The following is a 14,951-nucleotide window of genomic DNA, read 5'->3' on the forward strand; positions in this document are numbered from 1 at the left end:
TCTATTTATATGTAATTGCCATTGTTATTATTTGTATTGTCTCACACTATTGTCTCTGTACACTGATTTAGATCTACTGGGCCAACAGAGTATAGCGTGGCACACCTCTGTTTTGTATACCCATGTAATGCATTCCGTGTTAACTGCTTTAAGGTCAAACTGAGTTAAAATTGGAAATAGCGGAAATTGCTTTCCTGAAAGTGGTGCTCAGGGCTTAAGGGATCGCCTGCGCTGCTTATTCATTGTTGTGGCTGTCAACCCCCTGTTGTCTCTTTGACACCTCCCGCCACCTCTGTTAAAAGAATTTAAAGAAGGATGGATCTGTCCTGAAGCTTTCCTTCCTTTAGGCCTAAATGAGAATGGTTTCTTTATGAGCAAAGCAAAGAGCCCCTAAAGATCATTTTGAAAATTTGTGACTAAACTGAAGAGCCTGTATTTGCAAGGTTGTTTATAGAAATCCCTATAAGCCAGTGCTGTTAAATCCTCAATTTTGATTGGTCAGAAGGGGTTGATTAGTTTTCTATAACAGCAATTTTGACAAATGCGACATAGTGGCTTAGAGGTTAGCACTGTCGCCTTGCACCTCCAGGGTCCGGGTTCAATTCCCGGCCAGGTTCGATTCCCGCCTCTGGGTGCATGGAGTTTGCATGTTCTGAGTGTGCCCTGTGATGAATTGGCAACCAGTCTACGGTGTACCCCTCAGATAGGCTCCAGGGTCCCCGCGACCCTGTATACAGGATACTGTAAGCGGTAAAGACAATGAGTGAGAGACCAATAGTGCAGTGAAACAGCATTTTTAATTTTGTATGTTTGTTTTTCTTACCTTTAAGAAAAAAGCTGGTAAGGGGACACCAGTTTATATCTTATATACCTTAAGTAAAAAGAGGAATTAACAAACTTTCCACAACATTAAATATATGCCAATCACCCATTACAACTAACACCACTGCCCTGTGGACTAAATAACATTGATATCAATTATATACCATTAAGCTGGTGACAGGATCATGGGCACCCAAGGATCACTTATGGTTGTCAGGACCAAAGGCCAGCCCATACCATCTGATCCTACAGAAAAGCCAGTGTAGCACAAACCGCCAGAAAAATTCATTGCTTTCTATGACAGAAAGGTATCAGAACACCCAGTACATCCCAGTCTGCTGCAGAAAGAGCTTAGAGTTGTTGGCCCCACCTCCAAATTCCCCAGATATCAATCCAATCGAGCATCCATGGAATGCGACAGACAAACAAGCTTGATTCACAGAGGGCCCCCAACAAACCCACAGCACCCAAAGTATTTGCTGCTAACGTCCCAGTGCTAGACACCACAGCACTGTGCCAGGGGCCCAGTTGGCCATATCCCCAGGGGCCAAAGCTGCCCAGGCAGGAAAAGTAGAGCCCATAAACCTAGGTTATTGTTTCTCATCAGTGTAGCTCCAAATTATCGTGTGATCACTTCTCACCTATACAGCTTTATAGGAGGCCTGGATCCTATTCCAGGAGACTTACTGCACGAGGCAGGGTACACCCTGGACAGGATGCTAATCCATCACAGGGCACACTCACATTATTATTCACAAACTACGGGAAAATCAGGAGCACCAATCAGCCTAATCTGAATGTCTTTTGACTGTGCGAGGGAACTGGAGTTCAATTGTGGCTGATCATGTGATGTTCTTTAAGAAATTTGTTTTAAAAAATGGAATAATTGACAAATTGCTGTGAACACTTAGAGACATGCTGACAGGAAAATAATAAACTTTTTAGTATCAACCTGACCCTATTCCTTAAAACTACTCTCTCATTATTGACTGTCCTGGCTTTCATTCTAGGGAGATTATATTAAGATTCTTAAATAATATATGTAGTTGTAGAAGTACCTCAGCTCTACTGTAGATGTCTGTGAAGCTTACCTGACATACACACTAATGTATCTCATGTAATGTATCTCATGTAATGTTCTCATGTAACGTAGATAAAATTTCAGTTTCCATGTCAGCGTTTAAGAGTTCATGCTGTATTAAAAAAGTGTCATATATACACCAAAAAATAAATAAACAAAGTGACACATTCCACTTTACTAACTTGACAGTTGTGCTTAACATCGAAAACAGAGATTCAGAAATGGTTTATATATCATTCCCTTTTGTTGGGGCATAAAATGTACATTTATTATTCATAAGGGTTAATGGGATGTGTGGTTATGATTTCCTGTCAAATTTCTTGGCAGTACAGCACTACAGCTTTTACATGAAAATGAAAGTGAGAGTTTAGATTATTGTAGCGTAAGAACAGCAGTGTACTACAAGCAAATGCAGGGGACTGACAGAAGTCATGTGCAGGTGTCATTTCACTGTTTCGATTAAGATGTTGAATTGTGTTGCAGAGTTCTTATGCAATTTTCCACAGAAATCAGACATACTGACACACCCAGAGAAAGACTTGGTGTCGACAGCTCTTAAGTCATAATAATCTTATTATAAACAATCATCCCTTTGATAGAGTGCATTGTAAAAGTGATACTGTGCAGTCGACCGAATGGAATTATCCACTGATTCAGTACTGGGATTGACTTAAAATCAATCCGTGACTCAATTAAGATTTTTTCTCAGTGAATATATTCCTGAGAATTACTTTAAACTGTTTCCATCATGACTATTACTTCAATACCAGTTTTGTTAAAAAACACGAAATAACCAGTGATGATCAATGTTGTGACTAACAAATGGACCTCAGAAACCTGATCATCCACTAAAGCAGCTGTATCTGAGGGCCTGATGATAAGATGGGTGTGTGTGTTTTACAACCCTACCTATCTCAGCAAGTTCTTGCATGCAGCTGCTCAATCATTTTACATGATTTTCTTCAGAAACCTACATACCTGTGCTCTTGAGAAAAGCCGCAAACACGCCTTAATCCCGGTATTATGTGGGAATATCCTCGAATATCGTTACAGTGAGGAAATCTTTTGCACAGCATATGATACCCTAGAAGTAGATTTATAAAATAAATTGAGGTCATTATACTGTAGGTACATTGTTTCTTCTAAGATCATTAATCACTGGGTAAATTGAAATATAAAAGAAGAATAAAACACTGGTTTGGTTTTTGGGGACAGTGAAGTGGAAAAAATACACATTTTATTGATTATATATATGTAACAAATAGTATCATAATATGATCATTTAGTATCCTCTATTTTATCACAACTCAGTGAACTGTTCGTTCTCAAAAAGTGTAAATGGGGAGGGGCATCTTTCATGATATGATACGGCACCACACTTAAGGTTAACTTGGGGTACTCTTCCCAAATCTGAGTTACTACCTCAATCACTCATCGTCTATACCATGTTTATCCTGTGTGCAGGGTCGTGGGGAGCATATCCCAGGAGACTTAGAGCACAAGGCGGGGTACACCCTGGACAGCGTGGCAGTACATTGCAGAGCACACACACATATTGTACACATTCATTGACACAATACGAGCCATTCGGGACTGCCAATTAGCCTAATGTATGTCTTCGGACTGTGGGAGGAAACCGGAGTACCTGGAGGAAACCCACCAAGCACAGGGAGAACATGCAAACTCCATGCGTACAGACATGAGGTGGAAATCTAACCCAGACCCTGAAAGTGCCAGGCAAAAGTGCTACCCACTAAGTCCCATCTTTGTTAAATCTAAATCTGCCTTAAACTCCAAACTACACCTGACCCAATTTTGCATCTGATTTGAATTAACCAGAGTAAATGGAGAAAACCGCCCAACACTGTAGACTGTAGACTTTTTTTTCTCTGATCACAAAAAGCACCAAATGTCCTGTACCAAGCATGTATCATCATTCAGAAGGTTTTGATTGCTGCCAAAGGTACTTTAACCAAGTACTAAGCGATCTGAGTGGGTCTAATTTAAGAATTTCAGTTGGTATTATTATTATTTTTAATAAACAAAACACTGGATCATCGGGTGTAGAATAATTTAAATCTATTTTAGGATTTTAAGTTTGAAACATAACAAAATGTGGCAATTTGGCACTGTATTCAATGCTTTAAAAGTAAACTTAACAGGTGAGAGAAAAGTCATTGTTTTTAAATGTGTTTAAAGAAGTCACCAGCAAATAGGCAATATTTTTTCAGACAAATTACTAATGATGCGTCAACATCAGATCTTAAAATACCCTGAGTGTGCAAAGCACCAACTGTTGTATGCAAACAAGACAACCTTTGGTTGCCTTTCCCCTACATACAGTACCATACCATCCTGCATTAAGCTCTGAAACCACAACCTTTGCCAGTTTTCACTTTCATTTACAAATGTGAATAATGTGGATGTAGGAGGAACATAGCTTTAGTTTAAACGATAACACGGCGAATATCTAGATCGATTTTAATCTCTAAAAACCTTTATGAGTTTATGCCTGTGGCAGAGGCATGTTTTTATACTCACTAGCTGCACATCTTATTTTTTTCAGCAATTGTGTGCGTACAAGCTTGAGGCAAACGATTGGGAAAGACCCATCTATAAGGTTAATGTACAGGTGTCCACATACTTTTGGCCATATAGTGTATTCCCTTCCCTTTAAAGAGCTCTCGACTGAGAAGAAATATTAAAAATATCCAAACCTAAAAACATAAGGATGGCATGTCACAGCATCTGTAACATCCGTTTGCTCATGCAAGAAAAACACTTTCACCTCAATCTGTAGAAACTTCCTTATGGTTATGGTTCAGTGTAAACAACATTTACTGGTACTGAATAATGCTAACAAAGAAGGAGGACATAACAGTTATTAAATACAGGAGTGCAGTTTTTTTTTTCAACCTGTACTGTAAATTACTTATTAATGTATTCAATATTAAACAGGACAAACAATTTGTAGAGTCTTATTAGTTTTAGTGCAATGTGTTTTATGACTTGTACCATGGTCACATGACACTGTTTAAACAATTTATACATAACTTCATCTACTTCAAAAGGCGTACACTTTAATTTATTCAACCCCCATTGGAAATTAGGTTAATTGCAAAAATACAAACTTTCAGCAAATTGACTTAAACAATTTAAATAACAATAATGGAAATAGCTCAACTCCATTAATACTAATAATAAGTAGTTTCTCCAAAGTCAACCCAACATGATATTTTTAATAATTATATCAAAATTATTCAACTCTTTGATCTAGTACTTAGTAGAGCCCCCTTTAGCTATTCTAACCTGCTGCAAACATGCTGTATAACCAGACATTAGCTTCTGGCAGTGTTTCTGAGAGATCTTAGTTAATTTCTCCTGGGCAATGTCCTCTAGTAGCCAAGATCCTTGGGTTTGTGTATTGCAAGATCTTCAAATGCCACCAAAGATTGGATTTGGACAAGTAGGTTGACTCCGATGGCCACTCTAGAACCCTCCAGGACATCAGAAAATTAAGACTTGGTGGACTTTGAAGTATGCTTTGGACCATCCTATTGATACTGAAGTTTCCTCACAGATGGCATGATGTTTTCTTTAAGAATATTTAATTGAATCCATCCTCTACATGCTGCAGGTTTCCAGTGCCAAAGGAAGCCGAGCATCACCAAGCCGCCACCATACTTCACTGTAAGCAGGTTCACTTTATTCCAAAATAAAGTAAAAATAAAACAAATCAATCTGCACTTTACCTTCGAAGAATCCCGACAGTGTTACCGTTAGTTAGTAAGTGTGTGTGTTTGTGTGTGCACGTGTGTGTTTGTGTGTGCGCGTGTGTGTATGTGTGAAGACAGGAGGAGAGAAGGAACAGAAACACTGGTCTGTCGACAAACTTATTTAACAAGGAACCTCTCTAATGACACTTGCTTTTGCTTTTGGCATGTGTACACACACATGGTCAGTACACGCACATACGGATGTTGACTATACGAGTGACGCACACGCACTTAGACTGAGCATAGTGTGCAAAAAAGAAGGACCATTGGAACAAATTTTGATCATGTGACGCTCAAGCCCTCGCTCGTTTATTAAGTTAAAAATTGTATTTAAAAGTTTTGCTTGTTCTGCAAAACGCTTGCAGGCGTTTTTGACTGTGCTCAGATGCTGTACAAGTTCTTGAAACCAAAGATATTAAGACAAAAATATTTCAGACCAATTTATTTTAAATGTTTGACGTAAGGTTATATGAATAATTTCCCTGGTTAGTTTAGACATGGCTTGACAGAGAGGTGTGAACACTGCTTACATTTTTAGACAATTTACATGACAACTACGATGATGAACTCTACACACTGTTGTTTAACTGTTTTACAACAGTTGAAAAAAGCCGTTGACTTTATACATGATAAAAATTAATTGTTGATTTATCATGTAAGGTTTCGGCTTCTTCTAACAGTCAGTGCTGTAGTGTTTAGCATTATGTCTTGATAAAATAAAACCCAATGCAAAGACACACATATACAGTATGTATACTGTATGTTTGATGCTTAAATATTCATATATCGTTCTGTTTTAACCTGCATGAGCGCACAACATTCTGACTCAGACTCAGAGTTTGCATGGATTCTCTGTGCCTGGGGGTTTCCTCTGGGTTATCCGGTTTCCTCCCACAGTCCAAAGACATGTATATTAGACTGATTGGTGTTGCCAATTTGTGTGTAGTGTGTGAACGGACAGTAAGTATGTGTGTGTGTGTGTGTGTGTGTGCCATGCTATGAATTAGCACACCGTCCAGGGTGTACCTCAAACCCTAAGTCTCCGGCTCCAGGCCCCCCGCAACCCTGTATACATGATAAAGTGGCCCAAACAATTTTGCTCCGTAATGCATTTTTGCTCAAACTATAGGTCTTTATTTGTATTATTTAATCCTGCTTGTTTATTAAATACTTAATTCCAGCACCCTTTTAACCCCAACTAAATCGCTTTTTATCTTCCTGGTAAATGTTTTTACACATTATCTGCTAATTTAGAATAATGCATGTTTATTCCCTTCTGTCCTTATATGGTAGCTTAGGCTCAGTAAATCTAATTACATACATGCCTTTATTACATACCTGTACTGATACTCGTATTATAGTACAGGTGCTCTGATAGCTGCCATAAACAGTTGGGAGTGCTCTTCCCGTAACATACTGTACTGTATTACCCCCCTACCTGAAGTACTTCCGCACTTCCTCGTTCCAAACTGTCACTCCACAACCGTTACACTGGGGTGTGTGCGGTTCACACTAGACATATGTTTGCACATAATTGACTTTGTAATGCTCTGCTGCTGAAAAATGATCTTGAAATAACAAGCGGACAGCTGCACTGCTACAGGGCTATTACTGTAAATCCTACTGATTAGATTCTCGAGGCAACTTTCATGCCATGTTTTACTTCCTTTGTCAGTGCCTGGTAAAGGTTTAGTGTCTCTACTGTCCCCGGCCTTATATGACATTTGATGTACTGTAACCTGTGATTTGATAAAAGCCTGGTTTGTGGTTGGGGTTTTATTATGCCAGCTTCTAACATGACTTCTAACATGCTGTGTGGCTTAACACATTTTTTTATTTGGTGAGAATTTCACTTCACAATAGACAGTAAACTACATATATTTTCCAGATTTGTATTTCCCAATTTTTTATTTATGTCATCAAAGTAGCTAGTCATCAAACAGCTAGTCAAATAGTCAGTCAATCAAGTTAAAGCTTCAGTGTGAAATGGAAAACCAAATTAGTGCACAACCAAGCATGTAAAAAATGCATATAATGCATATTAATCTAAACAGATCTCGATGATTAATCAAATGTTTCTTAGACATTGCTAATTGCGGAAATGGGAGCAATTTTCTCATATCAGTTAATTACGTAAATTTCCTGTTTGCTTTTAAGTTCCCGATGGACACACGGAGGATGGTTAGCCGTCCAAAGAATTAATGTTCAAAATGCAAAATCTTTAAATCTATAACATCTCTCCACAATTCAACAGAAAATTTTAACTGATTCATTCAACCGCAACCGCAAAACAGGAAAATCCTAGTCCATGTAATCAGTGTGTGTAAAACATGTGCATGTCCATGCAAGCTGGAGATCATGAATTGTTGTGTTAGTGCAGACTGGTGTGGCACAGAACATTTCACACTGCTACTATCAACTGACTGGTGATTTGTGTTGACATGCCAGTAGTATCAATCTCTGCACACTCTCAGTCTGCTTCTGTACATTACGAAACAACACCTAATAAAACAGCTTTCCACATAAGATCCACATAAAAAATCGTAGTCCCCTGACAGAAATTTTACATAGTAAATATTTAAATAAATCTTAAGAGTAATAAATCCAACTGTGTGCCCTAGGTAAAAACATACAGTACATGCTGAAGGCTAATTAATCCTTAATCAGACTAAGAACCAAACCTAAAGGGAAAATATATAATCCCCTCTGCAGCCAAAAGAAAGTCTTCTGCTTCAGCATTTTTAGAACATCTTATCAGCTGTTACTATGTTATACTAAAGTATAATTACAAGTATTTCATGAGTGTCAAAGTCTTTTAATAGCAATTACATTGAGTTAATGCAAAAAGTCAATATTTGTCCTCAAGAGTCCAATCCCTAAACTTTTGCAGCATATAAGTCTGTCTCTTATGTTTTTCATGGAAAGAAGTGGCTTCTTTGCTGCCCTTCTTGAAATATATGAAGGTGAGCGCTACCATCAGTCCTGTATAATGTCAACAGTAAAGCATCCTGAGACCATTCATGTGTGGGGTTGCTTCTCAGCTGAGAGAGAAGGCTCACTCACAAAAAGCTGCCTAAACACAGCTATGAATTAAGAAGGTACAGAAACATCCTCTGAGAGCCATTTTCCCAACAATCCAAAAACATGAACAATTTTCTTTTCCAGTATGATGGACACCTTGCCAAAAGGCAAAATCAATACCTAAGTGGCTTGAGGAACAAAACATTGAAACTTCCCAGACCTTAATCCCCCTGAGAACTTACATATATACATTTATACTATATACACACTGTATGTACATAAGTGCATACAGGTGCATCTCAATAAATTAGAATCTTATCAAAAAGTTGGTCTATTTCAGTATTTTAACCGAAACTCATACTGTATTATATGGATTAATTACAGACAGACTGATATATTTTGACTGTTTTTTTTTTATATATATAATTTTGATGATTATGGCTTACAGCTAATGAAAACCAAACATTCAGTATCTCAGAAAATTAGAATTTTACTGAAGACCAATAATAAAAGACAAAATTTAAAAAAATATATTTTTTAGCACAGAAATGTTAGACTTCTGAACTGTAAGAACATGTACAGCTCTCAATACTTGGTCGGTGCTCCCCTTGCATGAATTGCCGCAGAAATGGAAGATGAATCAGTAATGGAAGTGATCAGTCTATGGCACTGCTGAGGTGTTATGGAAGCCAAGTGAACCCACTGAACAACAGGGCAGTCCTTTTTGTCCTTAGCCCAGGCTTGACACAAGAAATGTGACAGTTGTATCCCATGTCCTGAATATATCAATGCGTGGTGGCTCTTGCAGCACTGACTCCAGCTGTAGTCCAATCCATGTGAATCCCCCCCAAATTCTTGAATAGACTTCGTTTCACAATTCTCTCAAGGCTGCAGTTATCCCTTTTGTTTGTGCACCTTTTTCTGTGCATGGTATCAATGATTGTCTTTTGGAGTCAAATCAGCAGATACTGAATTTTTTTTTTTTCTTTACTTGTTAATCATTAAAATTAAAAGACATAAAAGACTTGAAATATATCAGTCTGTGTGTAATGAATTAATGTAATGTGTTTTACTTTTTGAATTGAATTATTGAAATAAATCAACTTTTTGATGATATACATTTATTTGTCCCACAGTGGGAAAATTTGTGTTACAAAAGTAAAGAGATTTCGAAAAAAAAAATAATAATAATAATAATGAAATGAGTGCCCTATAAAGGGTTAACATTAGCTACAGATTTAAAGCCAATGTCATTCCACAAATGCCAGAATTTTAAGCAACATTGATCAAGCAGATGGACTACTGTAAGTTTCTTAAGAATCAAACATTACATGCTGCAAAATAAACAGGATCATATGACCACACAACAAACCGGCTGTCTCTGAGCTGATGACGGAAGGCATGAAAAACTCCCTGTTCAGCTGTTTTTTTAAAAGCAAACCAGAGATTGAGTTCGTGACACTACCAGAATGCCTTATGAAGGCTTTACAGAGCATAGGTAGCAAACACATCTTACCATCTAAATATCAACTGTTCAAAGAGGATTATTACATATTTTGCCTTGTATATTTTATATAATGTACAAGGCATTGTTTTACAATTTAGAAAAAATTAAAATCAGGAAAGAGTATGGAACTAGAAGGTGTGGCCAAAGTTTTGACTGGTATTTTGTGTTTACATATAAAACAGATACACCCTTAAAATCCTTAAGTAAGTGTTTACTAGGAACAAAGACACACCAGAGAAATGGAACAGATATGTAGTTTTGAAATAAATAACTTCTCCATTGGTGACGTTTTTTTCAAATCCAGTTTCTACTGTCCTAAACTAAGTCAGGTTTAACCTTTGATGTTACCAACAGGATGTATCACAGGCCAATCAACATTTCTGGTTTTATATTCTAGTTAAAAGGCATTTAATTTACTTTTGTTTTTCATCGCATTTGACCATAGTAACACATGCAGCTGTTGTTTTATAGAGCACAAAAGTAAGACTGTTTAATGTCCGTGTGAATCTAAATAAAATAAGTTAATTAATAAATAAATAAGAAATATACATTATCATGGTCTGTGCATGAAAGCAAAGAATTGTTTATTGGGAAACATTTTGTGTGTGTGTGTATGTGTACTGGCTATTCTCCTCATCCTGTAGGGACTGCTATTACAATGATAAGATAAGAGTTGTGTATTGTAGCCAGTCTTCTTGATGCACGTGAAGGTCCTCATGATGCTAAACAGATAGCTTTTGAACGTCAAAAGGCAACTTACATAAACACACGTATCCCTTGCAACTAAGGCTTTCAAGATAAACCAAAATAAGACAAAAGACAAATTTCATCACCAGCTTTTTGTTGCTTATCGAGCTGAAATGTTATTGAAATGGGTAATACTATGAAAGACAGTCAAAAGTAGTTTTTTTCCAAGTTTGGAAAAGTTAACTTTATGTGCTACAGTAAATGTTGACCCTGTGTAAGCTGAATTCAAAATTTAGACAGTGTTTTGATAGTCATCACTATTAAAAGAAAAGGAAGTATATACAAAATTAAAATATTCTAACTCATATGCCACCACTTTACAATTAGAGATGGTGACATCACCAAAAATATCCACAGACTTACGTATCTCAGATTGGTCTAATAGGTTGATAAAATAAGATGTTTCGAGTTTAGACACATGCTATGACATCTGCTGTGCCTTTATATTTATATCTGACTTTGTGTGTGAATACTATCACAAAAACGAAGAAAAACTAAGCCGCACTTGAGAAAACAAAATTCTTGTCTCAGTTTGTAGCTCGGCTCACCTCTACGCTTCAGTTCCTGTCACATGACCATTCAATCAGTGCCAGGGATAGCTGTGAAACTGAAGCCTGTAGCCTAAGGCTCGTATCAAGCCATTCTGCAACAGCCCATATGCGTTCCTAGCCTGCTTACTCAGCTGGACTTTCTTACAGCAAGTTCATGTCAATAAACTCTCTATAATCTGCTCTTAAATATTAAAAGGAGACGCGCATTCCAAAACAGGCCATTGTGCTTTTTTCCTCAAAGGGAGTGGTCAGAATGCTCATATTTCATTGTTTGATGGCAGTGATGCCCTTAGAGTGCAAAGGTCAGCATCAGGTTCAGACGGGCCTTTTTGTTTGTGTAGACAACTATCCACACCCTTGTAAATAGATTGCTAAATAGGATTTAAAAAATAAACAGCACAATAAATGTTATACATACAGTACAGCTCACCCGAACAGTGGTATTTCAACTTGAAACACATTTGGAGGCTAACAAATGATGTGTGTGTTTTTAATGCAGCTGCTTTTAAATATATACACCAATCAAACAGCCCTCAGACCAGCTCTTTGTGGTCTTTACAAAGATCTTTAACTTGTCCATAATCAAATTAATTATCCCATCCTCTCTGATGTTAGTGTCATTTTTATAGCTGATAAAAATAGCACTGGAAAAAAAACATATACTGGTAGTTATGGTGTTTCAAGATAGCTTGTCCAGCAACACATCAAAGCTAGTCTACCCACCACCAACCCCCATCAACACGAGACATCATCGTGGCTGCTCTTCACACTGCACTCACCCACATCAAACAGCATTTTAACTCTAGATCTAAATTTAGGTTTGCCTTGACCAATGTTAGCAGCGATTACTTACAAACTTTCCAAACCCCCCTGCTACTGAGCCAAATACTTTTTGAGGGGCAGAATGACAGACTAGGCGCCAACTCTTCTGCAGGGGAACAGGGATCCCACACATCCACTGACATCACCATAATGTTTGTGGACAACATGAATGTCATTGCAAGGGGATATGAGAATCTATGGCTTTCTAGATATCATATTTCAAAAACCAACTACAAGGTCCAGAAACTAATTACTGTTACCAAAATGTATGTTTGCTCACATGTTAAAGCAAAAATCTCCAACCTGTTTAAACTTTGCAAGAAGAGGTTCAATGCAGTTCTCTCCAGTGGAGTCATCACCAAATCAGTATTTTTATGGTGCAGAAAATATTGGAATTTGCATTACTGCTGCTTTTGCACTTTGTAAGTTTTAAGCAAACCACAAACTTGCAATACTTTACCATAAATAGAAAACCACACAAAACGTTTTTGACTGTCACGGAAAGAATTCTGGTGGTAACCACTGGAGGTAAACACTGATTCAGATCAATTATTTTTAACTAGAAATTCTCACTCGTGTTTTGTTTATGTGTGGCAACCTGGGAAAACCTTTTACATTTTGACGATTTGACATTTTCTAATGAAAGCTGGTTTTATTCTGATATTTGATGTTTATTAGCTGAGGTTCTTGATCTCTATCTGCATGGATCGTATCACATGAGTGACTGATTAGGTAACTGCACGAATGATCAGGAGTAGCAGTGTTCTTTATAAAAATGTGTCAACATGCAACTTAGATATAATTGTGACTTTTTTAATTGTGTACAAAACCATTTGAATTAACATTATTACTAGCGTTGTGGATAAGGTTATGGGTCATTATCTGGAAATCGCCAGATGAACCGTAATGCAGCGTCAAATAGAAAATGTTTCATAGGAATAGATATGCTTAACTTAACACACTGCAAAACCCTGTAGTTGCATACAAGCTGCTTCCTGCAAAACCCTTCTTAACAGGAAAGAAGATTGAAAAAATCATGAAAAGCACAAACGCTTCTACTGTATGTTGCATTGGTGAATTATTCTTTTTTTCATTTATTGCAGTGATAACGCAAGAGTCATAAGACATTTCATTACAACTTATTCTATCTGTACTATTTTAACATATAACTTAAAATATATAGTGTACAATATAACTAAGTACAATTTTATCATACACATTACTTTTATATGCTTGATATATAATTTAATACCAGTAATCACTCGACCTGAGCCATCAGTATCCAACCCTAATTTTTTTAATCCCATATATTCAAAACTAAGGGTTCAGTCAGTCAGACCGTCTCTTGACTCAGGCCTCCTACACACTAGTTCTCATATACGACAGCAATAAAACAAACCTATTTCTGACCAAAACAGGATGTTGTTCCCCCCCCCTTTTTTTTTACCCAGCACTAACAACACGCTCATATTTATCCTCAGCTACCTGAAAACTATACACCACAATAACCAACAGTTTAAGCCATCACTTCTAACTGCTAGGCTTTCTACAGTACTTGCAAATGTCAATAGCAGAGTTTCATTCTGAGCACGCAAGACAGAGGAAGCAAAATAGATCTACATCATATAATGTACCTCCGTAAATTATTCATCATCAACTGATTATCTATTTTCTGTACTGCAACATCACATGTTGCAGTACAGTATTTTGAATCTAAAATCTAATCTAATCGTTTTTCTTTTTTGAAGTAAAGATTTAAGGAAATAATAATATTAATAATAATAAGCTTTAGATGCCTTATAATTTAAAAATTTAGGAATTCACCCCCTTCCTTTGAATTGTCTAACTTAGTATTGGTATTTAATTTTCATGAGAACTCATGAGAGTAAATGTGTCAAAAAGGGGACACCTGGGTCAATTTTAAATCCACATGTGTCCAAGTGTCTGGTTGCACAGTGAATATCTAGCTCTGTGTGGTCTCACAATTCAAACGGCAGATCAGGTCAACCCTGCGGTCATTAGGACCGAGAAACTGCCCATAAAGTTTGATGAGGTGGTTGGGAGATTGTAAAACAACCAGCATAGCTTTGAACCTTCCTTGAAGCACTGTAAAATCCATTATACCATACAGTGGGTACGGAAAGTATTCAGACCCCCTTATTTTTTTTCCTTCTTTGTTGTATTGCAGCCATGTGCTAAAATTATTTAAGTTAATATTTTTTCCTCATTAATGTACACACAGCACGCCATATTGAAAGGGAAAAGCACAGAATTGTGTTTTTCTGTCAGACATTTTTGCAGATTTATTAAAAAAAAACCTGAAATATCACATGGGCCTACAGTAAGCATTCAGACCCTTTGCTGTGACACTCATATATTTAACTCAGGTGCTGTCAATTTCTTCTGATCATCCTTGAGACGGTTCTACACCTTCTACACAGTCCAGCTGTGTTTAATATAACTGATTGGACTTGATTAGGAAAGCCACACACCTGTCTATATAAGACCTTACCGCTCACAATGCATGTCGGAGCAAAAGAGAACCATGCTGCACTTAAGGTCCCTAAGAGCATGGCCTCCATAATCCTTAAATGGAAGACGTTTGGGACGATCAAAACCCTTTC

Source organism: Clarias gariepinus, chromosome 11 (genome assembly GCF_024256425.1).
Source record: "Clarias gariepinus isolate MV-2021 ecotype Netherlands chromosome 11, CGAR_prim_01v2, whole genome shotgun sequence".
Taxonomy (NCBI): Eukaryota; Metazoa; Chordata; class Actinopteri; order Siluriformes; family Clariidae; genus Clarias; species Clarias gariepinus.